At 44.7% G+C, this 23,646-nt stretch overlaps 1 protein-coding gene across 1 annotated transcript in view; it reads left to right on the top strand.

The window, feature by feature from the left end:
- Positions 1-23,646, top strand: part of LOC117001014 (LIM domain containing preferred translocation partner in lipoma) — a 326,262-nt gene that overhangs the window by 43,287 nt on the left and 259,329 nt on the right. The window contains exon 3 of the mRNA XM_033069157.1: positions 19,843-19,941. The gene's annotated coding sequence lies outside the window, so the exon portion shown is untranslated. The remainder of the gene's footprint in view (positions 1-19,842; positions 19,942-23,646) is intronic.

The raw sequence follows: 23,646 nt of genomic DNA, 5'->3' as shown, positions 1-23,646 counted from the left end.
TGCAGTGACAGATGTGGCTCAGTTGGAGCAGTGCTCCTGTACAAGGTGCAGTTTCCCTCCGGAGGTCCAGTGGTGATGTGGAGAAATCCGGTTTTCCAGTGGAGAAAGGGGGCTGCCTTAGAGTCTCAAAACCTCTGTTTTTATCTTGGTAAGAAATGTTGGGCTCTTCCCCCTGACTGGAGCAACTCCCAATGGGATGCAGTAATTTTATCAGTCCCACAGTGGGACTCAATGGCCATTAGCAGAAAATGACTCGCTGGAGGAAGGATGGGGTGTGCAAAGATAAAGAACAATGCCCTGCCTGGTTTCAATGGATGGCCCATTAGCAGAATATCTGCCGTTGAGATAAGGATCGCTGCCCCCACCCTCAACAGATGGTGATGGAACAGATACCTTTTATCACACCCTGTATTGTAACCCAAGACAGGGCTGGATGTGGCAGTCAGTGGTTCTGTTGTGCAGACAAGGTGGTGCAAATGGTTCTTCCTCCCAAAAATGAGATGACCAGAATGAGTCCACTGCTTATTAATATATAAGAGGAGTAATGATTAATTTGGCAGAGAAACAAGGAAAGCTGATGTGAGCAGAAGATTAAATTGGAGTCTGGAAGGACAAGGATGCCTTCCAATAGGCCAGGCTAGTCAATGCCCCATCCAACCTGGCCTTGGACCCTTCAAGGAGTGATGGAAGTCTGTCCAAAGCACTTCTAACCATCACTATTGGAGCAGAGGTCATTACTCTGCAGATCAAAATTACTTCCTGTGTGGAAAATGGGAAATATTTTTACATGGGGGAAATAATTTAGAAAGAACCCCTGCCTCCCATAAAACCCACAGGCCTTTCAGGATCTGAACTTTCAAGCTTTCTGGTACCTTTTTGGTGTAAGAAAAATAGTTCAACGCAAAGCTCCTTCCCCTCCAAAGCACTGAAATATTGACTTAAAATTATTGTGTACCAGTGTTGTTACTTGGTGGTGGCAGATAAATGGAACACTCCCTGAGAATAAGTGGATGGTGACCTCCAGTTGCTGCCTGGAGTTCTGGTGCTCTCTGCATCTCCACAGCACTGTGTGGGTTTGCTGGGAAGGGGAGGATTAAGTTTCTGGAGGATTTTAAAAAATCCTGGTGGATGCTGTGTAATCTGTATTTTAATGTAATTTTCATGGTCAGTTGTGCTAGTTATCTGTGCTTTCTGTATTTTGGGAACCTAACAGTATTCAGCTTTCCTTGGTGTTTTTATCCTCCTTCTCCTCTCAGTTGCATAACTGGGTCATCCTGTCTGGTTGATAACCCCTGGCTTCAAGCTCTTTACGCTTTCCTGCTGACTTAAGGTGTCTCCTCCTCTTCCCTCCCCGATTTACTCATTGCCTGCACCCTGCAGACGTGCTCCTGAGATGCTGGGTGTGGGTTACAAGTTTCCTGAGAAAATCTGTGGGTAAATAATTAACGTGTTGTAACACTGAGTCCCCCTCTCCCCTCCCTGGGGCAAACTGGTGACAGTGAGCATCTTCTGAGCTTGTCATGACTATCCCAAACTACCCTTGATTGGGGGCTCTATCTCTCTCTCTCTCTCTTTTTAATACTTTTCTTTTCTTTTCTTTTGGCTCCTCTTTGTGAGAAAAAATACTGCTATAAAGTGCAAAGGAGATGTGGAATTGCAGATGGGGAACTAACTTCTAAGTCTCTGAGTTGGTTATATCCCTGCTCAGCAGGAAAACAGTTTCTTGTTTGAAACGAGGTGAAGTGAGTTCTGACTGAAACTGATGCAAGGATAAAGCCACTCTGTGCAAGCAGGCACATTTGATTGGGGTCTGGTTTGAGCTTCAGAGCAAACTTGCATTGGGAAGCAGCAGCTCCCGGACCCTCCATGGTAGGGGGATGTGCTTTGTGTGCTCACCTTTCCTACCTGCTTCCTCCTGACCTGAGCAGGGTGATTTCTGAAAAGAGGAACAGCACTCCAGAAAATCTTCCACAACCATCTAGAACATTACTCTGGGTAAGCAGCTCTTCCTCCGGCAGGAGCACCTGAAAGTCATTCTGGCTGCTGTAAAGTGTGTTCCATGAGTTGGACCTGAGGATGGGAAGGAAGGGACAACAAATGGGGTTTAAAATCTTGGTGGGAGTAATGGGCTGTAAAGAAGTGGTGCAGGAAGTTTTTGAGGTGGGTGTCACTGAGCAGTTCAGTGCAAACTCTTAGCATGACGGGGTGACAAATACCTCCTCCTGGATGTTGTACAGCAGTTGCTCAGCCAGTAAGTTGGGCACTTACTCTGGCAATGATGGCTGCAGAAGCACGTGCTGCTGGTGAGACTAAGAGGAAGAAAATGGGAAATACCCAATGTGTCTGCAAAGAAAAAAAACCCAAAGAGTCCTTTGATCTCAAACTTTTGTGGGTTTCTCTTTATTTGGCTTGTTCATGCTCCTTGGAGGATTTTTGGAGGAGCTCCAGAATTCAGCCTTGATGAAAGCCACCTTCAGACTTCCAGGCAACATCCCCAGTGGGGCTGAGTGTATGTGGGGAGAGGTCTGACTGTGGGGCAGGCACTGCTGTTTCTCTGACTGCTTGGACCAGTTCCTAAAGTGAAGTACCAAAAGCAAGGCTAGACAGATTAAGTGTTTCCCCTACCCGGTGGTATTTGTTGTGATGTAAAACTGGAATGGTTCCTAGAAAGCATTAAAACACAAATAATATTAACCAGGACTGAGAGAGAACAGCCAGTCACTCGGAAATGAGAAATATGTTACGGTGCGAGTGGGTCAGTAGGAATGAGGCCGTCTGGTTTTTACTACTAAATCTGCTACTCAATCCCTTGAGAGCCTCAGTGAAGCCTGGTCCAGCAGGAAAGGGCATGAGCAGGGTGCTTGTCTGTACCAGTTGGGACTGGGAAGCTTCAATTGCAGGTGTTGCTGCTGAACTGGAGCATACTGGGCAAGGCTGGCCCTGCCTGAAGATTGTGATACCCTGGTCTGGGCAGTTGATCCCTCTGACTCAGCATATTTACCTCTTGGCTGGGACTGATCCAGCCCACCTACCCCAAGAAGGCTTAAAAAGAGCATTTCCTTGCAGTGCATTTGGGGATCCTGGGAGGCTTCATGCTAATCACAGGCAAAGTGCTGTCCCTCAAATACTCAACTGTTTATTGAGATATTTACCTGGATGATAAAATCTCTTCTTCCCTCCAATAAAATGTGCTTGATAACTCATATGAACGCTTCTAAGGCCAGAGGGACAGTCAGCCCTTTTAATCTCTGCTGTCATGAAATAAATAACCCACTGAGCTAATTCCCTCGAGCTTGTCCTAATCTCACCTCACCCTCATCTTTGTTCACATGCGCAAATGCACTGTCAGCAGTATGTAATGTGCTTCTCTTGCAGCTTAAACAATAAATCCTATAAGACCAAAGCTTTGGAGATGGAAATTGCATCGTGTTGGTGGTCTTGGGCATGTGATTCAGGTGACTGAAGGTCAGCTTGAAAGGACAGCACTGACTTCAAAGAAATGTATTCCCTTCTATTGAAATTTCACACTATAATTTGGGGAAAAACTTTTTTTTTCGTGTTTTGCTTCATGCTAAATAGATGTGGGCAATCATGTTTGTGTTTTAAAGTATTTAATTTCTACTATGTTTTCTGCAAGATTTTTTCACAGCAACCACGGAAGAAACTACTGAAAACAACTGGGTTTTTTAAAGGATTTTTTTGACATACTGGAAAGGTTGGCAAGGGACTCAGCTAAGTGTAGATACTGAAACTACCTGTGTTTTTCTCAAGTCTTACCCTTTGTTGATACTCAAATAAACTTGATGGTAGAAGGAGTTTGTTTCTTTGAAGTGAGAAGTTGCAGCATCCTGCAACTCCTCTCCTCCTGTGTCTTTGTCACTTCTGTTTTTATTTGATCTGTTGTCACCTTTGGATGATGATAATGCCTTTCTCTGCAGGGGCTGAGGGAGGAGGGCAGGCAGACACCTGGTGTGTTGCTGTAACAGGAATCCATATTTAAATGACAGGCAGTAAACTTTCCTATTTTCATTTTGCTCTTGGATGGTGTTCTGTTTTATATGTTGGGATGCTACACTTCCCTGGGGCAGGCTTGCAGCAGTGGCTCTCCTCCCTGCAGTCACTGTGTGGTCTCTGTTTCTGTAATTTGTCCAATCAGCAGATATTTTGACATCCATGTGTTTTGAGAGGGAAAGACAGGCATTTAGCCTTCAGTTGGAACAAGGTTCAACATTACTCTATATTTCATATTCAGGGCAAGACTTCCACGAAGACCCTCCAGTTCAAACTGTTCCCCTGTGTGGGAGTGCATGTTGAGATTCTCCTCAGGTCCGTGGGTGCACAGGCTACTGGAGATGCAGAATCCTCTTTCACAGGGTGCTGGAGGTCCCAGAGTGAGGGTAAGCAACATCTTGAGTCTTGGCTTTTTGCACAAAGCAGGGGGATCAGGCATCCCCACTGCTTCTGGAGCCTGTTTCACCCACCACTTTGGGAAGAAGTAGTTTTACAGACTGCTGTGGGTTTCAATCAGACACCAATCTCAGGCATAGAGAAGTTGTAGGTGTGCTGGGAGAGTGTGATTTGCTGTCTTGATCCTCTCCTGATGCCTGGCAAAGGGCTTGATCTTCAGCCTTGATTATCTTGAATCTGCAGAGTTTTCTCATAATATTCTCACTGGGTGGCATCTATAAGAAAGAGGAGAATTTCAAGAGGTAAAATACAATCATCTTGCACTGTTGAGCTGGGTTTTGTTCAGCTGGGGCTTCCCCAAATGGAGGGTAGGGTTGAGCTATTGGACTGGTGGAATCCAAAACCTGGCTGTCCTGTTTGATGTCTTGCTGTGAAGTGCTCCTTCTCCTGATCCCTTGTTTGGGTTGGATAGTCATTGTGAGAGAAGGGAAGGTCCAGGGCTTGGAAAGGATAGTGTGCATCCTTCTTCTGGCTGAGTAACCCTAGAGGTGGGTGGATGTGGGAGCAGCTGGACTGTAATGTGGGTCATTGAGGAATAGGGAGTGATGAGGCCATCTAACCTAGAGGGGTTTGGGCTCTGCCCCAGGCTGCCACAGTAATCATCAGTGTCAACATCTGGCACATCAGTTTTTCCATTAGAAACTCAGTTCTTTGTGGGATTTTAATATCTTGGCTATTTCAGATCATGCTGAGAAACAGCATGTGCCTGTGCAGGCACTCAGGATGCTTTAGTTGTTTGCAAAGCCAACATATATAATAATAATTTATTGCACTGCCTTAAGAATAGTCAAGATGGGAAAACCAAGCCCCTACGGAGCAGGTGTTCTTTCCTATCAGCCAAGCTGTAGGAACGATGTGCTTGCAATTAACTCTAATAGCAAGAGAGTAGCTGGTGAGGGGAGGGGTTGGGCAAAGGGGCTTTTTTTGGTTGAGGTTCTATTTTGAAACATGAGAACTCCTTGGTAGTAGGCAGGTTCAGGATAAGTTAGCAGTTGCCCATGCCCTGTGAGGTGGAAGGCTGGCAGGAAATAGTTGTATTCCTCACCGGTGACATAGAGAGGTGCTGGAACCTGGTGTCCCATTTGGTACTGAGAGACTTCCTGCTTGTAACTCTGTATGTCTTTGTCATGTGGACAAAACTTTGTGGTGTTTTGAGGCATAACCCTACCAGAAGTGGTGGTTCAGAAGAAACCAGTGAAAGGTCCTCCCGGTCTCTGCATTTCACAGGCCATGGCTGATCCCCACAGTGTGATTTAGAGCAGATGGAACTGGGTCTTGGAACCATCTGCAGCTCCGGTGTGTTGTAGGCTCTCTCATGAGTCTTAGCATCACTTACCAAGTCTAAAACTGAGTTGAACCTTCACAAAGTCCCTGTATGAGATAAAGCACTTCCAGACTTCAGCTTTACTGAAAGCTCTGGGTGAAACACTTTGGTCCATAGTGAGGCACAAAATTCAGGCAGTCTGGTTTGTAGCCAGAACTTTCTTGGGGGCACGAGCTGCACGTGTGTGTGTGTGGCAGCCCTACAAAACAGGATCTGGTTTAAGAGAGTATTTCTGTACAGGAAAGCACATAAGTATATGCTTAAGTCCTACGGAAGTCAAAGCAACTTAAGCACACATTATAGTTAATCAGGAGCTTAAGTGATTTTCTGAGTTGGCCTAGATCTGGAATGACACATAAGGCTCTCCTGAGTTGGGATTCTGTAGTTTGTTCCCAAGGAAAGTGCTGACTTATTTATGATTCTTGCCTTAAAGAATGGTCTGTTTTGGCCTTACTCCTTTGCAAGTTATTGGAAAGGAAGATGTGGAAAGGTAAAGCACTCTGACCAACATAGTCCTTTTGAAATGACAAAGAGAATTTGTATCATTCATTTCAAAAGGACTCTGTGCATGAAGAATAATGCTGTAGCAGGGATGTTTCACTGAAGGATACTGTTGGAGTTGAAATGCAGTCTGGTGTGATCAGAATGACAGCCTGCTTGGAATTGGTGCTGTGTAATGCGCTTCTATAGATTGCTTCTCTTTAATATATATATATATTTTCCTTTCTGAAGTCTCTTTGCTATGAGTGGGATACTTGCAGCATGGATTTGAATTGAATGCAATGTTGTGTAATAAGAACAATAAGCAGGTGCATTGTATAAAATTTAAGTGGAAAGCTACTGCCTAGAAGGGAAAAGTAATGTAGTTACTGCTGCATCTTTTCCCCATATGAGCATTGTTCCCAAGCACTTATGGGTTTCCCAGTGTGACAGGTTTATTTAAGGTAAACTCCTATTCAGGTGAATGGGATACTGTGCTTCTCAATTGATTTCTTAGTACAACTTTTTATGGTTAGAACAATAGACAGTGCTAATACATAGGTTCTTTGTAAGAAGACTAACGTGTTGCCTGGAAGTAACAGGATCATTTGATGAATACTTGAGTGTTGCTAATGAAAAGGGGTGGGAGAGGAAATTACCTTTAATAAGGAGTTGAAGTGACATTTTTTTTATAGAATGCCATTGCTCTTGATTTTCACAGAAGCAAGGAAGCCAAGGTGTTTGTGAGGCAGGTGTGGAGCAGCTGGGTGCCTGAAGACTTCCCTTGGCTACTGCTGTGTGCGCCCAGTACTTACCCCATCCTTGCTCCTGAGCAGGTTGGTGCTTCCTGCGGCCCACAGTCCTGGCCGGCAGCGTCCCTTGCTGTCTGAGAGCGGCCCAGCAGATGCAGTTCTGGTGTTCCAGCCCATGTTTGCAGGGCATATCTGTTCTTGTGTTTCATGTCCCTGCTTGGCCTGGCCGGGAATGAACCTTGACCTGTAGCATCCTCTGGCAGGAAGGCTGCCAAGCAACTTCCAGCTGAAAACACAGTTTGTTAGGAAAGGGAACGAGTTACTTTTTGGCTTGCCTTTTAGACCCCTGGCCTCCAGACTAGGCAGATCTTCTTTCTAGCCCTTACTCTAGTTAATCCAGCCTTGCCAAGACCAGCAGTGATCCTAGGTGCTTTTCTGATCAAGTCCTCTCTTCAGTGTTGGCTAGCGCAAAACCTTCCAACTTTAGGTCGCCCAAGAGGAGGTTTGCTCCTGTAAATGTGCCTGAATAACCTCCTTTTACTGAGGAAAGTTTCCAGGTAATGTTTAAAATCCATGCTAATGGTAGTTTAGAAACAGGAGGACAGGATCTCAGGGCTTTCAGCTCCATGTATGATGTGGTGCTGAAGGATTGTTTGTGCTGTGCTGGCATCTCCTAGCTGGACTGCTCATGTTCCTTTGCAGCAAGTGACCGTTATGTTTTTATTACAAAAACGCATTTGTCAATTGAGAAGGGTCACAGACTTCCTTTTGGGAATCAAGGAAATTGTCAGAAACTGGGAAGTGCCAGCTTTGGACTACTGAGAGCTGTTGTTCAGGAGTGTTTGGTCCTTCTGAGAAGCAGCAGCTCATAGATCCCCTTAGTGCCTCATGGCTTGCACGTGCTAAAATGGGAACAAAAGTGAAAGCTTGTGGTGTTATCCTAGAAGGGCAATTGGTTCCTCATTATTTAAAGGGAGAGGCTTGGGTTCTGGGGAATGTGTGTCTGTGATAAGCTGAAAAAAGGGGAAAGCCAGAGTTCTTTCCTTGACTTTAGTACTTTGTATCTCTGGCAACTCACTGTAGGTACACAGATTTCCTTCTCTGGAAATGCAGTTATAGTTTATTGTTAATGACATTTGTAACGAACTTGTTCTTGCATTGTATAGGTACAAAGTTCAAGTCCTTTGTGATTTTGAGATATTGGCATGTTCAACCCAATAAATTCCAGTAATTCTCCAAGAGAAGTCTTAAAACTCTCGTAGTTCATGGGAGCTATTGGTTCTAATGTTGTTTCCGCCCTGAGATGCAGTGGGTTATTTCACTGTCATGTTGAAGCTCTGGAAGCTGCTCAGGGTGTCACTGGCAGCTCAACTACTAATGAAGAAATATGGGCATATGTCAGAGGAGGTGAGGGAGAGCTGAGTTTGAACTAGATAAATATTTTAGGAGAAGAATATGCAGATGGTCCATTGTAATTGTTTCAGATGTTAGTAAAGCTTTTAGGTAAAGGCACTGCTCAGCACTTGCCCGATTTTGGCTGTCTGAGCACATGGGGATCCTTCTACTGGAGCTAGAAGCAGTTTTTTAAGAGGAGGAACAGTCTGGCTTGACATCAACCGTAGCGTTGGTCCCCATCTACCTGTGCAGAAATGGACATTACTGGGACATGGAAGGTCACAAATTCTGGGGTGAGAGGAAGAGTCTTTCTCAGTACAGTCCTATGTAAGAGAAAAATTGTAGCATCTATTTCTAAGGATAGGATCTGAATAATCTGATTTTTTTTTTAATCTTTTTTGCATCTTCCTTACTGGCTGGCACTTCCTCAGTCCTTCCTGCTTCTGTGCGCTTCCCCTAAGCCACAACCTATTTTACCCACTGCCAGACTGTACCTGGTGCAGCCATCATCCTACATCATTCAAACATCCCCCTCTTTTCCATCCAGGAGTGAGTGTGTTAGGGCAGTGCAGCTCCAAACTTCATGTCTTGCAGTGTTGTTTGTTTTTCTTCTCTACCCTTTTTGGGGAGGTTTTGTTGTTTTGTGTGTGTTTGGTTTTGGGTTTCTCTGGTGGCTGTTTGTTGTTTAGCTTCCATTTCTCCTGTCTGCAAAGCAGGATGTAGGATATAATGCTTTCCATGGTGGGGCTGCCTGGAGTTGGTTCATTGTCACAGCTGAACAGTGGCTGTGTTGTGTTGGCCACGTGTGCTCCCAGCCTGCTGCAAAGGCAAGGCAAAGCCCTTAAACTGAAACCACCGAGAAGTCACATCACCCAAATTTGTTAAGCCATGGTGACTTTTGGTTGCAGTTACCCTGGCATCTAGAAAGTGCTCTGGTGTCTGAGAAAGTGTATTGTGGGGCTTGTTAGTTTTGATTTAAATAGTTTTGAAATACTGGAGGGTTCAGGGTGAAAAGAAAGGAGATTTTGGTTTTCTAAGCTATCAGACCTGCCCTGGATGTGGTGCAGATGCTGTGTGGCTGCTGGGGACTTGCTACCTTAGCTGAGATATTTTTGCAGACACGGCCTCAAGTGCTGTTCTGTTGAAGTCCTTTGTACCCTCCAGTGAAGGGAATTACAAAGGGTTGGCACAGCCTGGCTTGAATTTCTGAGCTTGTGAAAGCAAACAGTGTAAAATGCTTTTGGCTGGCTTTTCAGGGTATATGTCTGGGCACTGCCATTGTCATATAATGATGGATCTTCTTTATTTGGGTTGGATGTTGCTGTCCTTCATTGCAGCAGCAGGAATTTTTCTGAGTCCATGTTTCTGTAGCCAAAAATGGCAAAGATTTTTTTCTGTTAACTAACAGCTTCCTTGACAGGGATACGATTTTAATCCCTTATGGAAAATGATTCTGCATTCATCCCATAGCAGGAACAGGGCTCAGATCTGTTGGATGTTCCCAGCATTGCTTTTACTGCTGGGTTGCAGCAGCCATGAGGACCAGATTTGTCCAGCATGTCCTCATGGGAAACACTGGAGGGATCGAGTCTGTTGTCTTGGTGAAGATGACCATCATTGTGTCAGGAGGTTGGCTCTGGAGCGTTGCAGCTCTGTGGCAGATGCAGGAATTTGCCCAGAGCATATCTCTGGGAATGTTCTGTCGTCCTTGGGTTAATATCCACATAGTGCAAAGGCGGCAGCTTTGGTGGATGGGCCAAGTTTGGATTGATTTTTGAAGGCCAAACCTTCTGCAGTGGAGAAAGAGCTGTAGGTGTGGCTGTGTTTGTGAGAAAACTGATGCCTTCCCGCTGTGCTGTGGTTGCACTCTCTTTCTGTTGTTGGTCAAAGGCAAAAGCAACAGTGGAGTAAAAGGAGCAAAAGAAATCCCAAACTCCAGAATTTCTGGTCAGCTGGGCTGACCCTGCTTATATCCTCTGCTTTGCAGACAGGAGAAATGGAAGCTAAAATCTGTGCGGGTACAGAGCAGAAACACTGCTGAGGAAAAACAAGTGTGAGCTTGGCCCTGAAGGGATTTCTGGTCCTCAGTAGTTTTGCAGTGAACGTAGATGATTGCCCTAAAGGGGATGTCTACAGGGAATGCTTTTGTCAGGAAGGTGGTGAAAGAAGGGATATAGTCTTCCTCTTTCTCCTGAAGATACTGCTTTCAATTCTTATAAAGAAGAACGAGTAGATTCAATCTTGGCATTACTGGCCAAGCCCTCAAAGACAACAACTGTTGTATTGAGACACAACAAACTGAGGTTTCCCAGTGGCAGCTTATCCTGCTGCTTCTCAGCTCTTCCGAGCTGCTCAATGGGACTGGTGCCTCCTGACAAGTTCGAGGCATGTTAGTCATTTGTTGCAACTCTTTTTTTTCCATTTTTGTTCTTAATGCTGTATTATTTAGAGAGCAGGAGTGAGGAAGTTTCTAAGCTGTCTGCTTGGAGCAGGGTTATTGTAGACCACCTGTTCCTGGGCAGGAGGTGACATCCCTGGGGAGGCTGGTGCTGAGCCACAGGGCACTGGGTGGTTCCCCACAGGTGGGGGACAGATATACTTGTCAGGGACATGTGTGGGCTTGTGTGGGGAAGGAAGTATTCACTCATGTTCCTCACAGCACACAACTGTTTTTTGCTAATCATTCCAACCCACAGGAATTTTTTTAATACTGATTTTTGTTGGTGGTGGTTCTTTCATTCAGTCATTATTTTTTTTTCTATTCCCTCCTTTAATTGTCAAAGCTGTTTTTAATCCCTGACCATAATAAAGCCACACTGTTAACACAAGCAGCAGGGTAGCTGAAATTGCAGCTGTACTACAAGCTCTGCTTTTAATTTCAGGCTGTTATTAATGAGGCTAGAAACTTTCCCTTCCCCCAGTTGAGTTTCAACTCTGTCTTCATCCAATCCACTCCATTCTGTGCTTCAGAGCATCCCTGACTCCATCTGGATATAACAGGTGAAGGCTGAGGACTGTTTTCAGATGTCACAAAGAGGTTTCTGGCCACTGTCCTTCCCTTTTCCTCATGCAGGCAGCTCTGTGGAGGTGGAAGATTTGGAGCAGGCAGCTTCAGGGGCTGGGACAGAACCTCCAAAGAGAGAGTGGCAAGGGGAACTGCAGCCCAGAGCTGCTAGTGCTGGGAAGGAGATGGAACTTCATGTGCTTGACAGAGGTGGGAGGGCAAAACAGGGTGGGTGGATAAGTTTGGGTTGCTTGTGAGTTTCTGCCCCTGCTTTGGTCCTAGGGCCAAGCATGATGGGCTCTGATGGTTGGTATTGCCATCCCATGGGCAGCACCCATCACTCTGTAAAGGGAAGGTTATGTGGGGGGTGTCTTCCTCTCCTTTTTGCTCCTGGGTGCCCACAGAAATAGTCTGTTGTTTACAGAAGAAGCAGTAATGGCAAAAAGGTTTTATGTTTTTGGAAGGTAATACTGTAATTGCATTGGGGATATGGAAATCCCAGTCTGTTGCTGAAATTGCTTCAATAGACTCAAATTTAGGGATTGTCAGGACTCTAGGAAAAATTCCCAGCAATTTGCATCTATAAAGTGCAATCCCACACTCCTGTTTATAACCTGTGTGTGTTAGAGAGGATGTATTTCTGTGGCCAAAGGCACGTAATGCTCCCAGCCCCAGGTGTGGGCACTCAAGGCCAGGTTGGCTTTTATTTCCTGTGCAGGTATTACTTGAGTACTGCAAACCTGTGAAACAATCCTTCAGGACTCTAGCGGCAATAGTCTCTAGTTTTTAAGTTAACACTCCCCCATTCCCTGCAGTGTAATAAAGGTAATTACTGCCTGTGCAGTGCATGTGTTTGCAGCTCTGCAGGAGCACTTGCCAGGCTGGTCTCATTCAGCTGGCTCTTGTTTGGATCCTGCATCCCCAGACCATGACGTCTGAGCCTGACACTCCATGGTGTATGCACTAGCCTTTTTCCTAGATGGATTTATTGGATTTCCAGTAAAGACAAACAAAGTCTGAGGTCTAACGGTGCTGAGCAGGCAGTGCTGCACTCCCTGGTCCAGCCTGCTGTGCTCAGCTCCTTATACGGCCAAAGGAAGAGGGAAAGAGGGCGCAGTGTGAATACCAGACATACGATGCATTCTTCCCAGCTGCAAACTTGGAATTTGCTTTTCCCTGGAAAGTGGGCCCTCTGTATATCCATTAATTCAGGCTCTGTACTGTTGAGCAGGAAGAGGAAAGCCAGCATTGAGCTGTCTCTGAGCAACACTCAGTTGTCTTGTGTAAAGGAATTTCTTTCCTGTGAGGTTTTTTTTCTTGCTTTGGTGGGAGACAGAGGTGGGATGAAGAATGGGAGAGGGGGCTGTGTTCTCCTGTAGCTTGCTCTGACTTGGCAAGCTTCAAGCAGGTAGACTGCAATTGCATCTATTTTCTTCATCTAAAAATCAATTTGATTCATTATTAGCCTCTGCCTTTAAATGATATTTTCCCTGAATAGCATCTTCCGGTTAGTGGGAGGGTAAGGCAATCGATCCTGTTACTTCATTCACAACCTGGCTTCAGCCTCCGTTGTCTGAATCACCGTTGGCATGAATGGCTGTGCTTGGGCTGGAAGTACAGCACACAGGTTCTCTAGCTGTTGGATATGGGCCTCATATCTCCACGTGGGGCTGGGTTTCCAAAGCACTGGTTTGTTCTCTTGGTTGTAGCACCCTTTGGGGAGCTTGAATGAGGAAGGTCAGGCCAGTCCCTCCCCTCTCCTGGTCTGTCACTGGTTTACAGTGTGCCAAGGCACTGGAAACTGAACTGCCATGGCAAGTGTGGTGGTTTCCTAGGTTGTTTGGAAGCCACAGCAGGGTGAATCCTGGTGCTACCTGTGCACTGTCAGCTTGCCTGCCTGCCAGCACCTGGGGCCATGTTAGCAGGGACACATCCAGCCAGCCCCATTTGTGCCTGTTACCCAAGGGAGAGCTTTTTCAAGACCACAGATGTGGCTTGTGCATCTGTGGATGCTCTCTGTGTTTCATGGGGGCCAAACAGGTGGGAGAATTGGGCAATTGTCACTCAGCTGAAAGGCATTTGGAAAAAGCAGCTTGACAACCTTGAGTCATGTTTTACTGCCTTGGGATCAGAGTGCCTGGAAAGCAGTTTTCTATTGTCTCTTCACAGGCCTTGCGGAGGTGATGATGCTACTTAATTTCACAAGCTCCTTTCATCTAGCTCCTGCACTGTGCTTTCCCATCTCGAGGATGGGCTGTGACAGCACTTGACTAAGGCAATCTGTGTAGCTTTGTGAGGATCCCATCTGTTTCTCTCCTTGACAGCTGGGTTGTTCCATGTTACTTGCCTTCTTTCTTTCCTGTAAAACCCAGCACGTTATTAGGGCCCAAAATAGTAGCTCCTCTGGGCCATGTTGTAATAGGAGGGTGTTTCATGATGACAAGTTCCAGCATTGCATGAAGGCAAAGCCCTTTTATACATGCAAGGAAATAGCAACAATCTGCTTGCAGGTCATGCATGGCTTAGCTCTTTGAACTTCTACATTGTCAAGTGTTTGCTATCTCTGTTCTTAGAGACTGTACTTTGCAACAAGCACTGTAAATTATCCAGCAAGAATAATAAAGGAGTTTAATGGTAGAAGAAAGAGAAATGAATGGCAAATCTATGCTAATGGAAACATCTGTTGGGTATTCTTGTTACTCTTTCCCTATCCATCCCCACATGCATCCGGAGCTTGTTTAAAGCCAGGTAGAATAGAGACTTATTTTTTTCCTCTGAGTGGACCTTAGACTCTTGTGTATAGGTTTGGGTTAGAAGTGTCAGGTGGGTTTTTTTGGCACAATTTCACATAAGTGCACACTTGAGCATTTTGCTATAAATGTGACTTAATGGTGCTCCTTGTTCATTAACCAGAGCTTCACAAAAAATCAGGCAGTGGGCTTGGTGAGTGTTGGATTTGGGGTCCCTTAATGTTTTGACTGTCTGAATTCTTTATGGTGGTATTGATGTGGATGACAGTTCCCAGTTGAGAACAGGAGACTGGCAGGACTCCATTCCTGTGTGCTCAGATGTGCAGAGGGCTCTTGGATGCTGCAGTTACCTGACCTGTGTGCATGGTTTAGGATGATCATATGTTTTGTGGGTGCTGAAAAGTTGTAGCCTCTCTATCTTGCTTCCATTTCTTCTAGGTTTAAGTGGGTGTAAATTTCCAATGGTTGCTTTTCTAAAGCAGTGAAACACTGAACTGGTGGAGAATGAGAAAAAGGCAAGTGACTGGTAAATATTTCTTTAGGTTTTGGGATGGTTTTGTTTCCAGGATGCTATCTTTTTGTTGGGAAAAAATGTGATTTATTAAACACTATGTACCCTCCAAGTGTAGGAGAATCCTGTGCTTGTTTTTTTCCTGTTTTTTATTTTTGTGGTACTACCTTAAGGTGTCTTACCAGAAGTATGGGCCGTCATTATTGAGAATCCTGCAAAACAGCTGTAATAATTGCACAATGTTCTTTATTCCTGTCAGGTTTATTCATAGACTTTTTTTTTAAAGATACACGAGGGACTGCCTCTGCACACATCATTGATTTTGCTAATAAAAGCTTATATTTTGATGGTACATTTCATTGGAAAATCATTAACTGCTCCATAAGACTTACAGTATCATGAGATGGGAATGTTTCCTGTTGCCTTGATGGAAAGATTGATCTAGATGGATTTCTTTGATTTCTTAACAGTTACTGGGAAAGGGCACAGAATCAGATGCCTCATCTCTGCTCCAGTCTCTCTCACTAAGGCTTTTTTTTCCTGCATGTAACTGGAGAAGGTGCTTAAAACCTGTTAGAAATTATTCCAGTGCAAAACATGAGGAAAGGACACCTGTTGGACCATGGCCACCATGTTGTCCCCAATGGTCCCTCCATGTGAGGTTCCTACTGGCAGCTGTGACCATGGGTCAGCTCCTCAGGTGGAGGGCATTGTTTCTATTCAGGCTATTCAAGGACTGGGGGCAGGTTAAATTTCCTCTGTCCAATATCAACCAGGACACACTTGAAAGCCTCACTCTGAGTTTTTGCTGCCCCTTCAAGCTGAGTTTTTCAGGTGCTTGGATCAGCAGCACATGGTTCTAGATCCCACTGCAAGCCCAGAGGCCGTGGAAGGGCCCAGAGCGAGGTGAATCTGGGAGCCACTCTGGTTTATTTAGCTGCTACAGAGCTTTTCCCCTGTAAGTGTTGGACTGGCAGTCAGAGAGCCATCACTGAGCCAAACTCCAGTCCTGTATTTAGTGGCAATTAGTAGATTTGAGCATGTCCTTCCTTCAGCCAAAAAAACCTGGGAGATGACACAAGTCTGTATTTATTGTGTTCATTAATTTAGTGAGCGTGTGTGTGTTGTATTTGAGGGAATGTTTAGTGTTCAGGTTTGTAGAGCTGAATCCGATTCCGTTTTACAGGAGACAGCCCAGTTGTCCATAGCAACCTGAAATTGATTTTCACCCCCTTGCCTGCTGAAAGCTATTCCCTCTTGAATCATCCCTTTAATTTAATATAGTGAACAGGATGTCCCTGCATGCAGAACCTTTCTTTTTAACGACAAGTAACCTAGGCAAAGAAAACCCAGTCTTATTTGAACAACAGCTCTGCCTCTGTCTGTATTGCCACTTGGCATTAGTCCTTTCTGTGCTGTTTCCTCGTGCTTTGTTTCAGGCACTGGAGGATGTTATCAGTATAGGTTAATCACCACTGCTGCCACAGGGGGATGTCCCCCTGCACACCCTGGCCAGCATGGCAGTAGGTCCTTCTTTGACATGAACCCCTTCAGGCTGCCCTGCTTTCTGCTGAAAAATCTATTTTTTTGTAGCGTGTGTACCATCAGCCCTGTGCTTTCCCCTGAGGTGTGGTGGTGCCCATGTGTGGCTCTGGCTTGCCCTTTTTTGTGGGTCTCTCCAGTGCCAGCAGTGGACCTGCTTCAGAAGAGGCTGGTTGCAAGGTGCTGGGGAAGAATGGAAAGAACTGCTTCGCTGTTTTGCTCATATTTGCAAAATAAATCTATGTCTTTGTCATCTGTGTAGTGCCTGAGGACTCCAAGGGAGTCACTACCTTGTCAAAGGAGTGCCAGGGCTGAGGGATTTGGGACATTTGTGCTTTTGCTACCTGGAAGAGCACTTGACTGCCTTTTGGAAGAATGACAGCTTGTGTGTGGTCAGTGTAGAATGCAACCTCTTTCCACGTTTGCTTGCCCCTGGGTTTTGCACAGCATGGCAAGACAGCAGACATTTTTCCTGTTTTCTTAATTCTTACACTGCCCATTGCAAAGCTGCGGAAGGAGGAGGTGTTGCTGGGCTGGGGCAAGGTGTGCTGTGGTAGCAGTTGTGCCACCAGACTTGTCCCTGTTGATTGTTCCACACAAAGAGAAGCAAGCTGCTGCTTGCATCCCTGCTTGGGCCATTAATACAAATTGCACCAATCTGTGCTGTGAAATGTCTGCCTTTCCCTGGCTTGTTTTATGGAAAGTTAAAGGGAAAAAAAAAAGCACATGAAATCAATATGGCAGAGGCTTCAGTTGTGTTTCACCTGCTGTCACTGTGAGATGAAGCCATGTCAGTTGACATGCCTTGTGTATGGCACTTGTTGAGAAGATAGTTATTTCATCTCTCTGGTTTTTTTCACGTCAGTCAAAAAATGGCTTCATGTGCATCATCTGAACATTGCACTGAATAAGCTACCCAAAAAAGGTTAATTTTCAATTCCATACTGCTTTTACTGTTGCATCCAACTGCTTCAAAGACAGAGATGAGTGTATATCTAATGATGACTTCCAGATACAGAGGTAGCATAGGCATCTACTTTTTTCAGGTGCCAAAACTGAGACTTACAAGGCTTGTTTTTTCAGAAAACTTCATGTTTTGTTGTGCTGTACATGGTTATAGTACAAGTCTTGATTAAAGGTTGAACACAGAATCTCAGTCCCTGCCTGTGACTTCTTGTCTCTTCTGAACATAGTCCTTCTGTATCTGTATTCAGCCACAAAAGGCACGGCAATAAATATGTGGGAAAATTTGATATATGTGACTTTGCTCTTATAGTTCAGAAGGTTTATGGCAGAGGCACAAGCAGGATCTAATCTCTACGAATGATGCTCAGCTGCCAGACCACAAAGCTTCCTTTCTGGTCTCCTTACCATTGCCTTACCCTCTTCTGAAAACTCAATGAGGGGGAGGAAGCCGCTGTCCCACATGGCTGCAACCTCCTTTTGGACATGACTGCTTTCATACACCACTAGCACGTAGAGTGGACGTTGCTCCAGGTGTCAGTGAACTTCCTTGTGTCTCGTTGTCATTCCTCCCTTCAGCAGCAGTGCTGCCTGCCCCGGAGCTGGGTGTGATCTGGCTGAGTTATGCAGAAGTTCCTCGACTGTTGTCTGTAACTTCTGTCAGCGGGATATTTGTAAATTTAAGCGCTTCCTCCCAGAAGTATCAAAGGGACTGAGGCCACTTTTCAGCATGGACATGAAAGGCTTTCGCGCACTGGTGCAGCCAGGATTGCCATGGAGAACAAAGGCTTTTGCTAATCGCTTCTAATGCCTTTCAAGTTTATGCCTCATTTTTTCCCCTTTTTCAGATGGCCTCCCAGAGTACTGAGACTTCACTGGCTGACTCACCAAATAATTAACCAGAGGAGGACTCAATCTCTGAAACTTTTGAACACCTCTTTTAATTTTCTTGAATAAGCCAGTACTCTGGCCAGGATCCAATTTGTGTAATTACATTTGACCTAACTTAATCCCTTGGCAGTTTCAATTGCATGTGGTAGTTGTCTTGGCTCCCTGTCCTGGGCTGCCATTCAATGCTACTCCATGGTTTTCAACAGCTGTCGTAATTCAGCTGTACAAATGGCTGTATTTTCTTGGTGGAAGCATTCCTTGTATCTCTATCCCTTGCTAAACATCCTTGTCTCACTAGTATTTTGGGAGGTAATGGGTCTGATGCTGCAGATTATCTTGCTGAAGTCCTTGGAGCTACTTTCACCCTTAAAGATGGGCATGTATTAAGAGTCTTTTATCAGTCATCGAACATACATTTTGAGATTACTTTGAGTTTTTCACCTTCAGGCATTTATTGCTCAGTCTCCTCAGCTACTATGTGCTGCTTTAGGGACGTTACTGGTGCATGTATTCCTCTTTAGCCTTGGAAACAGCACTTCTGCTATCCAATCAGTGCTAAACAGGAGTGTCGCTTTCCTGTGCTGACAGCAGTTGGGCTGGCTGGCTGTAAGTGTTGGCATGGCTAAGAGTGCAAGTGATGAAGGAAAGCAAAAGCCCAGGACAGCTGGGTATGATTACAAAGGATGAAAAAACCATCCCAAGCAGAAACGTGGAGATGGACAAAGTGTGGTAGCCAAAGGTACAGTCAGATGGACGATCCATGCAAAAGACAAGACACTGAGTTCTTGCATTGGCAACTCCTGAGATGTGCAAAAGCATCTTGTTTTCACAGCAGGTGACAAATTGAGCGTTTCTTGGCTTCAGCCATCAGAAAAGGCATATTTGTTACAAAACCACTTGATCCTTTGGGGGCAGGAGCAACTCCTGCTGAGGGGAGAGAGGAATTTAGATGAGATGGGGTGCAAAAGGTGATCTACTGCTAAAAGGTGCTGTTTTGCAAATTGTCTGCTACCACCTAACTCTGCTTTTCTGAGAGCCTCCAGAACCAGGATGGCAAATGTATCATTGCTGCTGTCCCTTGCTGCCTGTTATCTTTCATGAAATTTGGAATGTTTTTGTCATTCAGAACACTCCCCTGTGTTTCTGAACACTATTCATGTAAATCCTTTCTTTACCTTTTTACATTGTCACCAAGCACTTGAGTTCATGAGAGATTTCATTTTGCTGGGTAGAACATCCTGAAGATCAGGAGGTAAAGAGCATGTTGTGAATACAAAAGGCATTCATCAGGCCTGACTTCTATCCTCTGGATCTTGCCCATAATTACACACATTTAAATCTCAGAGTAGACTGGAAATCTTGCCTCTGTTGGTTTCAGTGAAACTGTAAATAAAGTCACCAGTGGTAACATTAAAGTTTGTTCTCTGTCACAGAGCTTAAAGGTTTGGAGTCAAAGCCATTTGATTTTCACATGTGCTGAGTATTGCTTGTACCTTGGCAGAACTTTCTGCAAAGTCCATGAACGCTTTGTTTCCTAGAACACAAATTTATCAAACCCTTATGGTGCTTGTCAGAGAAAATGTGGCCAACTCTGGTGGCACATGATGTATCTACAGTTAGTGATGTTGCTTTTGAAGATCTGTTTGCATGATAAATAATGGGGTGGGGGAAATTGCACTTCAGAGTTGCTGGTTTTTCCTTTACTCCTGGACTGGACTCTGCCTGCCATCCTGAAGACAAATCTTTTATTTTTCTTGTTTCAGAGTACTTTGTAACTGTGTGTGCCTGAATGCATCAGCCTTTGGAGGTGAGCGTCTTCCCTTGAAACAGCCTCGTGGTATCCAAGTGCCTACTCTCTTGGGGTAAGGAAAGACATATACAGGCAGAGATTGAGAATGTGCTGTGAGCAGAAGCAGAATGGGCAAAGAGAGGACAAGCACCACTGCCTCAACTTGTAAATTTTTGAAATAGTGAACTTGTCATGGAGAGAGCGCATAAACTAAATCTGTCCAAATTATAGACTTACACTGCAGCAAGAAAATTTAGCTGAGGTGCCACTGAATGATCTGCATTGAGGATAGCTGAGTGCTGGAGTGGATCTCCCCAGGAGGTTAGGCAGTTTCAGTCATGCAAAGGTTTAAGACCAAGGTGTAAGAGCAGTAGCAGATATGCTTTTAGAACTGATCCTTCCACGTGGTGGAAAAATAAACTAGGTGACTTCTGGAGAGTTCTACTAACCCACTGATGAAATGGGAATGTGTGAAATTCTTATCTTAACAACCTTATTCAAAGCTGATAAGGTGAAAGGCAAAACCAAGTGTATCTGTGCAGAATGAGCTGCATGGTTTGATGAAGAATTAATGCAGCAGCAAGTAATGCTGGTGCTCAGTGTCTTTGTTTCCTGAATGGTGATGTTATTCTGGGGGGAAGTATAAGCTCGGGGGAAAGAAGAGGTTTAATCCTCTGTTGTTGGCATGCAGTGTAAACTTGTAGTAAAACAGGAAGTTGTATCAATTTTGGCTCCTTTGCAGTAAATTTCTGGGAATTTGAGTCTCTTCCATGCTCCATGTAAGGAATTTACTCTTACTGTCAGGGGTGTAATCTCATCTCTTTTATTGTGACATGAGAACACAATGCTACAAATATAGGTATACTGGGCAAAGCACATATCATGTGGAACACAGAGAGGAACCAAGTGATTACTTTTCCTCTCTTTCCAGAGCTGTTTAAGTGGAGAGTTTAATTTTTCTTCTCTTGCTCTTCTGTTCATGTTCTCCATTGTGTTTCTTTGTCTTGTCTTGACAGCAAACACAGCAGGCTTTTCCTGAGTTTAAAAATGCTGGCTCACCAGCTAGGTCTTGAAATTATTTCCTGAAGATGGCTGCTCCTTTAGTTCCTTTGCTTCTTCCTCCTTCACCCTTTCCCTGGGAGCTGCCAATGACAAATGGAGCCTGGGCTCAGGCAGTCTCCAATCCATCGTATGACAAGAGGGGTGTTCAGGTGCTTTGTCTTCCTTGGTCTGGTGAAGAAGATCAGTGAGATACCTGTCTTATCTTGTAGGACATCTGGAATTCAATGGGAAGTTCTTCAACCTCTTGTTGGACTTTGGTTTCTCTAAAATGTACATTTCATCCGTAATGTCAGCAAACACTGGTGTCTGCCCTGGAGTTACACCAGTGTCTTATTGTTCCTTATCGTCTTCTGCTTAGCAGAGATAAGCTGTTGTGTCTCAGGGGCATGGGGACGTGGAAGAAACTTGCAAATAGCTCTAAAAAATGCAGATGGTGTCAAGAAGAAAATAAGGAATGCCTTTCTGAAGTCACCTTTGTGCATGTTTTTTCTTTTTTTCTCCTCTTGAGCTTTTCAATTCCTGCAAATATCTGCTCAAATCTTGAAAGCAAAATGTATTCATGGAAAGATACAATTTACTGTGTTCCCCTATGATCTTTTGATCTCAATCAATCAAATAAATCCAAGACCTTGCAATTCACCTTGTTGCAAGGACGGTTAATAAGTTGAGGGGTTGTGCCAACGGTAGCGATGGTTTTCCAGCCTTGCACTTTTTTTTAATTGTTATTCTTTGTTATGGTTCTGACCTTTTGGACTGGTCAGGGTAAGATTATTTCCAAAGAATAGTCCATAAATATGCCTGTCAGGACTGGAGTTAACATTTGAGTATTGCTGCTTAGCAAAAGAAAGCAATATGCCAAAGTTCAATTTAGATTTCCCTGCAGGGTTGAAAATAATGACAAGACTCACTTAACATGGCAGGGATGAATCCTGCCACCTCTATGGGAGTGGCTGCTGTGGGCAGCACTTTGTAGCTGTGTGCCTGGTTCAGTTGTCTGTTCCTGAAATTTAGTGTCTGGTATCTCATGCTGGGGCTTGCTTGGGGTGGGGGAGCCCTGGATGCATCTCCTGGCTCTCCCAGGTGCTCTGTCAACTGGTAGCTTCCCTTGATTTAGCAACTGAGGTTTCCTTTTCCAAGTGCTGCGCTCTTTTCAGTGCAAATGAGGGTTTGTGGAGCTGCTCTAAGGTCTGTCCTGCAAAGCTGCCTTATTCCCAAACTTGCACTCTATCCTTGCCCTCAGTGCAAGCCAGTGTGGGTTGCAAGCATGGCTAAAGAGAGCCCATGAGTGTCCTGGGGTGTTTTGTGTTGTATCCTGTGGGTTACCTGCTGTGATCTCTGAGCCCTCTGGGAATCCCAGATTTCAATGGACTGCTGTGACTATTCATGAAAACAGTTCCTAAATATCTCTCATTTAATGTTTGCCACCATGGAAGAGTACATCATCCAGTGGTAAGAATCTTGCTTTACTGTCAGGAAATATCATGGTGGTTATTGATGCTTCTGCTGTCCTGTCAGCAAAATTGACTCCTGTGAGTGAGAGCAGCTTGAGGAGTGAAGCTGGAAACCAGCAGCTGCTATTTAGGCATTAACCTGCAGCACTTGAAAGCTACACAGTCCATTTTGTACAAATGGTCTCTTTAGAGCCTGGTCATGAATGTAAGTATAGCTCGTTTGAAGCATGTGGCTCTTCTGAGTTTATTTTGTCTTCCTTCTGTAAATGAGAAGGTCAAGGTGCTGAAGACCACTTGAATTTTATTCATAGGAAGTTCATGGCAACAGAGCCCTGAGGCTGGGTCTGAAACCCATGGGTTTGGCCAAAAAATCCCCCTAGAAAAGGCCTAGAAAAGGTGAAAAAGCTGTGCCATCAAGTGAGAAAGCAGACTGGAACCAGGTGGTGAAATAAAGGTGCAAAAAGCAATGCAGCTTGTGGAAAGTCATAGAGCACCTCCATGCCAGACCCCTGTGACAACTCAGCAGCTGTTGGTCCAAACCAGCAGTGCTGTAACTTGCAATGAAAGTGGATGGATGTAGTTCCCTGTCATCACTGGCTGAAAAGTTTTGGAGTAAAATAAATAAATTTGTCTTTAGGCCCATCTTAAAATTCAAAGCTAATTTCTCTAGCATCTCTAAATAACTAAACCCTTTGCTGGATTTGCCTGCCTTGTGCATAAAAGGAGAGGATATGGGGGAGATAGGTAAGAGGGTGGCAGAGCAGAGCCTTTGGTGTGTGGTGCCACACCCTCACATGCCTGGTGGTCATGCAAGAGTTGGGGACAGCTGTCCCCATCCCCACAGACAGCTGCCATCCTCCAGGTGGCAAAGGAAAAGCCCTCCAACGTGCAGGAGTTTTGCATGTCCCAGAAGGCAACACTCTCTTTTCTTATTCCAAAAGGACTGGCAATTAGCAGCAGGGGTAATATCCACCTGGAATTAAATTCTGTGGAGGCATGAGAAATAGTAGGGTTTATTTGGAAATATCTATTGCATATATATATTCCTCTTAAGAGAAACATGTTGGAGGTGCCATATCCATAAATACTAATAAGGCTGTTTGATTCCAATTTTCAGGTAAGATTAACATTTTATTGAGTATTATATCTGTCACATTCAATGCTTTAGTGTACCATCCTCTCAGGCTTATTAGCATAATTGCAGTGCTTAAGCAACAATAAAAAATTCAACAGTAAAATAGCGGTTAGCACAGGCAATTTGTTAT

Source organism: Catharus ustulatus, chromosome 10, assembly GCF_009819885.2.
Source record: "Catharus ustulatus isolate bCatUst1 chromosome 10, bCatUst1.pri.v2, whole genome shotgun sequence".
NCBI classification, from domain to species: Eukaryota; Metazoa; Chordata; class Aves; order Passeriformes; family Turdidae; genus Catharus; species Catharus ustulatus.
The sequence above is the reverse complement of the archived record's forward strand: the minus strand, read 5'-3'. Positions and strand labels throughout refer to the sequence as shown.